The sequence below is a fragment of the Myotis davidii genome, unplaced genomic scaffold (assembly GCF_000327345.1).
Source record: "Myotis davidii unplaced genomic scaffold, ASM32734v1 scaffold70, whole genome shotgun sequence".
In the NCBI taxonomy this organism is placed as follows: Eukaryota; Metazoa; Chordata; class Mammalia; order Chiroptera; family Vespertilionidae; genus Myotis; species Myotis davidii.
The window spans coordinates 213,053-221,127 of NW_006282434.1; the positions used below are offsets into that span (position 1 = coordinate 213,053).

The following is an 8,075-nucleotide window of genomic DNA, read 5'->3' on the forward strand; positions in this document are numbered from 1 at the left end:
GGCAGGGACCATGGAGCAAGGCCCCAAGAGTGGCATCTAGGAGCAACCCTGCTGAGAGTCAGCAAGACAGGGACCATAGTCCTATAACCACAGGAAACCAAATGTTGCCAACAACCTAAATGGTCTTGGAAGCAGATTCTTCCCCAGAGCCTCCAAGTAAGAGCCAAGCCTGCCTGGCACCCTGATTTCAGCCCAATGAGACCCCAAGCAGAGAAGACAGATCAACCTGCTGGACTTCTAACCAACTGTTAGTTAATAAATGGATCTTGCTTTAAACTGTTGTTTGTGGTAATTTGTTATGCAGCAATAGCAAACTAATACACATGCTTTTTTTTCTGAACACAAATTGAAACATATTCATTGTACAAATGACAGAAAAGAACAAAAAGGAAGTAAAAATTACCCATAATCTCATTACTTAAAGATAACTTCTGTTACTGTTTTGTTGTATAAAATCCTAGGCTTGCACATTCACACATACACACATTTACATCAACATAATTTTTAACCCAAATGGGTAACATTGCCCATGTGATTTTATAACCCACTTTTCAACTTGACAGTGTATAACATATATTTTTCAATTTGGAAAATACCTTTAAAATTCTTTAACCCACAATGTGCAGGAGAAAGTCCTGTCTGATGAGAAAAGACTAGAGCTGAGAGTGAGGTGCTGCCTTTCACAGAATCTGGAAAGAAGTGGGGCCTGAGGCAGACTAAACCTGGGCAAGAGAGTTCCCTCCGACTGCTGAGTGTGCCTCAAATTCCCTCCTCCCTTCCCACTAAGAATTTTTGTGATGTTGATATGACTAGAACTCAGGGTATCTGGGCAATTGGGGCATCTGCAAAGAAAATTCTGAGTGTGAGTCTGGGGCAAAGATTCCAGGGAGTACTTGGAGTACTATGGCACAAAATGCTTAAGAATCACTACTTCTGTTTACCAACTGCATTAATCAACAGCTGTCTTTGGAACTCCTACTATATGTAACACACTTCTGTAGGTGTGTGGGGGAATGCAACTATTTCTTTACATGTCTTCCTTTTTAACTGGTGAGTTCTTGGAAGGTGAGCCCGTGTCTTATTCACCTTTGAATTTCAGTATCCATGAGTGTACCTGGTGTGTCTACTGCACAAATGCTTTAAAAATGTTTGCAATCAAGTTGAGGCAATAGGGAAATTCCCTTTCCTGTGTGAGCCACATTCATTTTACAAATAAACTGTTTATAAGTTGGAATATATCCCCCCCCCCCCCCCGGCCCACGAGCAACCATGTATAAAATGGTGGTTAGCTCAAGCTAGCTGACAAAAAAAAAACAACCCATAATATAACTGAAACCATTGTGTTTAAAATGAAAAGTAGAAAAAAAATTCCCATTGAAGTAATTTTTATGTATAAATGGGAAGTCAGAAGGTGATTAGGTTATTGGGGAAGATGAATTCCATTTCAGACATGCTGAAATCATGCATTTGGGGAGGCATCAGAGAGGAAATCTATTTAATGCAGTCAGAGATGTGGCTGTCTCCCCAGGAGGGAGACACATGACTGCCAAGGGTGATTATACAGAAAGAGAAGAGCAGTGGGCCCTTCCCCAGAAACCTGGGGAGCATCCTCCCTGGTGGAGTGGAAGAAAGACTCAGAGCTGAGTGAGAGTAGAGGGAGCAGGGCCAGAGCAGGCCAGAGCCCGGGACACGGGAGTGCAGGATTTCAGGAAGTGGTTGTGCAATGGCACTGGGTTACACTAACCATGCCATCAAGGAGAGATGACTAATGACTTCTGGGCACCAGAATCAATGGTGACTTTTGGGGGACAACTTCAATAAAAGGTTGTTGTATAAAAAGAGAATTAGAGCAGCACATGGAGGGCTGTTGGGGGAGAGGTGTTCGTGCTTCACAGGCCTAGAGTGGAGGTATTAGAAGGAGGTCAGGTTCATAGTCAGAGGGTCGTTTGGAAAAGGAGGAAGGATACTCCTTTTTCTGAGAGTAAAAGGGAAGCAGAGAGAACAGGAATAGACAAGATAAATGCACAATTGGAAAGGACAATGAAGGCCCATATAGGATGCCTAAATATTTGGGCTGTAATAAATCTATACTAATAAAAGGGTAATATGCTAATCAGACAGGACATCTTCTGGACATCTATCTGGACGTTCTTCCAGACAAAGCCACGGTGGTGGTGGCTGAGGCAGAGGCGGTTAGGGGCGATCAGGCAGGCAGGCAGAGGCAGTTAGGGGCCATCAGGTAGGCAGGGGGGCAGTTAGGTGCATCAGGCAGGCAGGCAGGTGAGCAGTTAGGAGCCAGTGGTCCCTGATTGCAAGGATCAGGCCTAAACTGGCAGTAGGACATCCTCTGAGGGGTCTCGGATTGGAGAGGGTGCAGGCTGGGCTGAGGGACACTCCCCATGCATGAATTTTGTGCACTGGGCTTCTAGTATCTACACTAATAAAAGAGAAATATGCAAATTGGTGTCACTCAGCTACGCCCACCAGCCAATCACATGAGAATGCAAATTAACCCAACAAAGATGGCAGTTAATTTGCATACACAGGTGCGGAGCGAAGGCTCTGGCTCCGAGTGAAGGCTCTGGCTCCGAGTGAAGACTGAAGACTGAAGACTGCAGAGGCTTGGCTTCTCCGCTGAGGCCGCAGCGCAGGAGGGGAGAAGCCAAGCCTCGCTGTGGCAGCAGCGGAGAAGCCAAGCGGCCATGGAGCTGGAGGTTTCAGTTGCCTCCAGTGATGGAGGAAGCCAAGTTTCCTGCCCGCCCTGGCCACCACTCAAGGGAGAGAACAACATGCAGGCGCAGCCAGGAGCCTGAGAGATCAACACAGAGGGGTGCTGCTCCAAGCCTCTGTGGTGTGGCAGGGGGCAGGCCCCAGCGGGACACACACACACACACACGGCGACTGCTCCGAGCCTCTGCTGCCAAACTGTGGCTCCCCTGTGGGGAGTGGGCCTAAGCTGTCAGTAGGACATCCACTGAGGGCTCCCAGACTGTGAGAGGGGCAGGCTGGGCTGGGGGACCCCCCCACCCCATGCACGAATTTCATGAAAAGGATTCTAGTGTATATATAATGGCCTGGAAAGCTAGGGTCAATATTTGGACTCCTTGAAGTTATCTGAAAGAACGTCATGGTATGGGCAGTGCAAGGCCCTGGCTTGCAGCCCATCACCTTTTCTTTCTACAGTTGACTCTGTCCCATATCACAAGGCACCTCCCCTGCACACGTGTGGACATCCAGCCCTCCTATCCACACACCATCACCCCCCCACCCCCCATACAGAGGTCCCTTGGCCATCCATCGAACCTGGTGCTCACACCATTGGCCAGTGTGCCCGAGGAAGATGGACCTGAGGGGAGATGGAAGAGGTCCACATAGGCCCTGGAAGCAGGATAGCTGGGATTCCAGGAACCATGAGCCTGATTTAGAAATTAGCTCTCAGTGGGCATGTCCCCTTGGCTGCACAGGCTCTTCACCTCACTGGAGGGGCATGGTCAGAGCAGGCCCAGAGTGGAGCCTTGGACAGGGGGCTGGGAGAGTACCCCTTGCCTGGTTTTAAAAAATATTTTTAACACAAAGAATGATACAAAATAATTATGAGGGAAATTTACCAATATACAAGGTGTCTCACCAAAATGTATACACACCTTAGCAGCTGATAGCTCAATTTTGAAAAGGAAATGTATTTTAAAAAATACATTTTGATTGATTTCAGAGAGGAAGGGAGAGGGAGAGAGATAGAGACATCAATGATGAGAATAATCAATCAGCTGCCTCCTGCATGCCCCCTACTGAGGATCAAGCCTGCAACCCAGGAATGTGTCCTGACCAGGAATCGAACTGTGACCTCCTGGTTCATAGGTTGATGCTCAACCACTGAGCAACACTGGCCAGGCAATGAAATGTATTTTTAATAAACATTGCCTTGTAATTATTGAAAATGTATGTATTGTTTTTTTGGGGACACCCTATATTTTAAAAGCTTGACAGTAAATACTTTCTAAGGATGCAATAAATTCCATATGTAAAAAAACTATACTATACTCATTAGTATAGTTTGCTATCAATGTAGTGAAAAGGTAACAAATAAAATTTGAAACTTAAAATCTGTACTGTTCTGGACAAGGGTAGGAGATTACCAGCTTCAGTATATGTCCGCCTAGGGTCTCCCACATGCTCAGAGTGAGGTTATGGAGAATTTTGGCACGATTCCTTCAGGGAGCATGCTCAGACCCTGAAATGTCTGACTGGACAATGGTCACAGCAGAAGGGGTTTTAGGTCAAGTTCTGCTGAGAAGGTGCCGCAGGCTGCTTTCATTGCAGGGCTGGTGAAACAACCTGTTAAACAGGGTCCTACGTGAGGGGATAAGTCAGCTCCTTGAAACAGAAGTAAGTTCCTCTTGTTTGGCTGAGGTAAGAGGACTATAAATATATCAGACCTTTTCCTCCCTTTTACCTGAAGGTCAAAGTCTTACTAATCAGATGACCATAGATGAGACTGTATAAATAAATATTTGACCAGGTGGTCTGCTCACAGGTTTGTCATAACTGGTCACTGCAGCTGCTAGTTAATGATCAAACAAAGAGCAGTCAAATGAGTTGTTGGATGCTCTTTATCAAACCCAGACCCTAGCTGATTAAATACTTCAGAAGCATTTCAGTAACTATCCATCTATCATTTGACTGATCTATCTATCATCTATCTACCTATCTACCTATCTATCTATCTATCTATCTATCTATCTATCATCTATCATATTTTTTCAGGTAAATGAGTTAAAGATAAATGGGTTGAGGATCTCCGTTCCTTACCCCTTCCTTTCCCTTTTCCCTCCTTCCTTTTGTTTTTGTGGTATGGAAAGTGCTATTTGCAGAAGGACCTGCCTTTGTCTATGCCTCATTAGCATTCCAGTGCTGGGAAGACACACCTAAGGGATAGGATAGGGCTTATAAAATGACTTACAGACCCTGGTTCTCGTCTTTCAGATGGGCTTGGGGATTATTCTGTGCCCAAAGGAAGTAAAATGCTTGAGAGGAATCCAAAGGATATCAAATGTGGAACACTCCTTAGTGTTACTGTAGATCATGCTGAGCTTCCATTAAAACAAGACTTTCTATGTCATAATTATCTATTATCTGCTATCCAAGGATCCCAACATGGTTACAGGCAGGAATTTGCCAATCCTCAAAACTGGGTTAAAGGAAAAGTATATAAACTCACTCATTTCCATTCTCTAACTCCTGATTCTGCCATTCACCTGCCCTGGTTCCTGCTGTGACAATCGCCAAATCAGACTGGACAGGGTCTCAAGCATGCGTCAGTCACAGGAGTCACTGAACAATACCTCACTGTCATTATTGAAGCACCCAATGTTTAAATTTTAACTTTTTTTTGAGTAGCTCAAAATTTTCATGATCATGATTTCTGCATTTTTCATAGCATCCCTAAAATCCTTGTGGTCTTACATTTAGCACCCAACATAAATAATAAACCACAGTAGTAAAGAAAAACCTCAATTAGAGAAGAATAATTTGAATACTTATTTGCTTTCAAAACTTGTTTAAATGCCCTTTTGCTATACTTTCTTTTGAAAATTTCATTTATTTAGAGAAAAGTATTACAAATAAAAACATGCTGAGTTTCATGTTTCTAGATTTAGGACACAAAGATTTATCATCAAATATGAAGGATCATTTATAATACTTAGACTGCAATGTAAGCTCTGCTTAGAGCGAAGAGCTGTCAGCATTTTTTATGAATGAGGTTTGTGTTTAAGTGGAGAGAAGGATAATCATTTGCTAACTTTAGGAGAGGCTATGCTTTATTACGCATCCACATTATAAGTAGGTATGAGACCATCATCCGAAGCTATTTCTGAAGATTGACATGTGAAATTCTAACCTCCTTCTAGAAATCCAAACACACCCTTTCAAGATAGCACTACTGACGGTGGGCAACGGAACACCACAGTGTTAGTGAGCCAATAGTCTTCAGTGTTAGGCTCAGCTTCTTATCAGAGAAGATTAATGTTCTGCAGGTCAAGGATTCTACACTTAGCTCCGACATTAACAAGCTTTTTGACCTAGGGCAAGTCACTTAACCTTTCCAAATCTTGTTTCTACCTTGTAAATAATGCTGATTTAGATGACCTCTAACATTAGATGTTTGTAAATCACTTCACCTCTCTGACAGAAGGGATAATCTCTGTTAGGTGGTTTTACCTAACCTCACAGGGTCGATGAAAAGATAGGGCTATGCATTTAATGAATATAACGTCAACATTTGTAGAGTTCTTACTAGTTTACAAAGTGCTTCTACATATCTCATCTCATGTTGATTCTCTCCATAACCTTTGAGGCAGGCGTTATTAACCTCATTTCACAAATGAAGAAACTGATGCTCAGAGAGATTAACTGACCTGCTTCAGGTCAGAGATCTAGTATTGTCAGGGATGGAACCGAAACCCAGGTGCTTTGACTTTAAATCCAAGGTTTTTGTTATCAAGAAATAACCATTCCCTAACTCCTCCCCTGCCCTTTCTCTACTTAAGCTTTTTGAATGGTTGTGTGGTGGGCAGTCAGACAGACATTAGCAGAGCAAGGGAGATGGGCCAGGGCCAGGTACAGAAGGTCACCAGGGTGGAAGGCTCTGGGTACCTAGCAATGGACAACTGTAGGGCAGGACTTCATCCCCAGGGTGACCTTTCCTCCCCTAACATATTGCTGGCCATGTGGTTTAAACCCCCTGACCTTTCCTCCCTAGAGATAACATCTGGGCCTCAGGTGTGTTTCAGCTTCAGGCCCAGAAAGGCAGCACCACCAGACATGCAGCGCCAAGGCAGACCTCAGGACCAGCTGCATTGAACAACGACCCCCTGCCCTGGCCCCGACCATTCAGTGGAGACCCTGACCCTGAAAGGACACACCTTGAAAGCTGCTGAATATTCTATTGAGATCTTCCCCTGGGACCTCCCCTAAAATCTCCACCTTAAAACCCTTAGGAGGAGGACCCAGCCCGCTCCCTCCTGGGAGCACTCCTGCACCTTTCCCTTTCCCGCATCATCCAGGAGCCTCACCTTTACCTTCCTCACTTCTAAGCTCCAAGGGCCCTTCCTTTGCCTCTATTTGTTTCTAAGGCCATTTCTTTTACAAATTACTTCTACCCCCGTGATTTTCCAAATAAATGTTCTCTTATAGTCTGAGTCTTGGCTTTGAATTCTTTCCTAGCCAGAACTCAAGTACCAAGGCTGCTGAACTCAGGTCCAGTCTCACCCCACCAGTCTCACACCTGGTGCCATTCCCGCTGCCACCAACAGTTGGCTTGGCCAATGCTACATCAACAATTGAATCAATTCCAAATTCTTGTTTAACTTCAGAGAAGTCTGCACACCCTTCTTTGGTCCTATCTGCATATGGCAATAAGAATTTATTCAAATCCTGAGCCTGATAGGACAATTGGTTTCTACTTCTAAATGTGTGAAATGTTTCCGACGCATGGGGAAAAGACACTGAACTGTTTTTGGTAGAAAGAATTTTCCCAGCAGGTGTTGGTTTGTGAGTCATATCTTTCCATATCCTTCTGTAAGTTAACCCCATCTTTCTAATCAAGATACTTTTGAGAAAAGTGCCTATTATACCTCCTTGGGATGATGAAGTGTTAAGGGGAGAAGAAGATACTTTATGTAAATGGTACAGCTTTGTAAAAACACCTATTGGGCGGGAATAAACGGGGATAAAATATCAACTAAGAAAGAGTCCTGATGTGGGGGCCAGAAGTCCTGCTGTGTTTTGTGGACAAAGCATTTACCCTCTCTGGTCTTTATTTTCTCATCTGTAAACCAAAAAGTTTAAAAATAATTTCCAAGGTCATTCCTATCCCCAAGGTTCTATGAAAATTCAATGGTACACCCAAGAAATGGAGTAAAAAGCCTGCTTCACTTAGTCATAGGAACACCTGTGCCTTATTTTTTCCTGTTCAGGGTTTGAATAATCTAAACCAAACTGAGAACTGATAAACCTGTTTCCAAAAAGAAATCACAATCCAGTATTGGCCCTAGAATAGTGATATATATATATAT

At 43.9% G+C, this 8,075-nt stretch overlaps 1 protein-coding gene across 1 annotated transcript in view; it reads right to left on the reverse strand.

Moving 5' to 3' along the window:
- The window catches only part of VWA8 (von Willebrand factor A domain containing 8), a 368,307-nt gene that overhangs the window by 4,174 nt on the left and 356,058 nt on the right, over positions 1-8,075 (reverse strand). The window lies entirely within an intron of this gene.